Here is a 1,382-nt window from a genome sequence, read left to right as displayed (position 1 = left end):
TTAGCTATCAGATTGTCCAAAGCCCACTAGAAAGATCCATTTACAGGTTAAATGTTAGTGTGTTTGGAGTGACTGAGCCGCCGCCGAGGACTCAGCTACCTCCCCCTTGAGCCCCCCTCGCTTCCCGATGCTCCGTCCCCCCTGCCTGCCTTCTCCCAGCGCAGCCTTCCGCAGGCCGTTTCCACCAAAGAAAAGGAATCGTATCGTATGTCCGCTATCCAGAACCTCCACTCTTTCGATCCCTTTGCTGATGCAAGTAAGGGTGATGACCTGCTTCCCGCTGGCACTGAGGATTATATCCATATAAGAATTCAACAGAGAAACGGCAGGAAGTACTGTCCAAGGGATCGCTGATGATTACGATAAAAAGAAACTAGTGAAGGCCTTTAAGAAGAAATTTGCCTGCAATGGTACTGTAATTGAGCATCCAGAATATGGAGAAGTAATTCAGCTGCAGGGTGACCAGCGCAAGAACATATGCCAGTTCCTCGTCGAGATTGGACTGGCTAAGGACGACCAGCTGAAGGTTCATGGGTTTTAAGTGCTTTTGGCTCACAGAAGCTTAAGTGAGGATTTCTTTGCAATGAGTAGAATTTCCCTCCTGTCCCTTGTCACAAGTTTAAAAACCTCACAGCTTGTATAATGTAACCATTTGGGGTCTGCTTTTAACTTGGACTAGTGTAACTCCTTCATGCAATAAACTGAAAAGAGCCATAAAAAAAAAAATGTTAGTGTGTTTGAAGATCTTTGCTTTTGCTATACCTGACCTGGGTGTGTACTTTTATGATTCATTATATGCATCTAGGAGGCAGATGTTCTGTCTTATTTAGCCTGCGGAGAAAATATTGCTGAGTAAGAAGTAACATATTTTCGAATAGATTAACGAGGATAAAAAGGGTAAATAAAGGTGAAGAAAATATACCCCTGGGTCACAATGTTTATAAATATAAGCTTAGTTTGTTGTTAAATGCAATAAAATTAAAAAAAAGTAAAGCTATTTCCTTTCATAATTTCTTGTGTAGTCTAACAATAACAGTTACCTAGCTGAACTGAATTACTGATTGAGAAATATCATTTTAAGCATCAGATTTAGAAGTGCATATTTAAGTTTCTACATTCAATCATTCATTCATTGAAATATTACTGAGCACCTATCAGGCACCATTCCAGGGAGTGAGGATTGGTAGTGAAGAAAATAAAGGTGTTCTCACATGAAGCTTGCAAATTCTAGTGGGAGGAGACAGAAATGCACCCATGAGTATATGATCTGCCAGGTGGACATTTGAGCAGAGACATACAGGAAGTGAACACATGAGCCACACAAGAAACTAAGAAAAGAACATTCCAGAACATGTGAGCCATGCAGTAAATGAGGAAAGAAT

The 1,382-nt window shown here is 40.9% G+C and overlaps 1 pseudogene across 1 annotated transcript; it reads left to right on the top strand.

Moving 5' to 3' along the window:
- The first annotated feature begins 207 nt into the window (after positions 1 to 207).
- Positions 208 to 707, top strand: LOC308533522 (eukaryotic translation initiation factor 1-like; annotated as a pseudogene). Its single transcript has one exon. The product of its transcript is annotated as a eukaryotic translation initiation factor 1-like (transcript).
- Positions 708 to 1,382: the final 675 nt, after the last annotated feature.

Source organism: Myotis nattereri (genome assembly GCF_964212035.1).
Source record: "Myotis nattereri genome assembly, chromosome: 17".
NCBI classification, from domain to species: Eukaryota; Metazoa; Chordata; class Mammalia; order Chiroptera; family Vespertilionidae; genus Myotis; species Myotis nattereri.
This window is presented reverse-complemented; position numbering and strand designations above follow the sequence as displayed.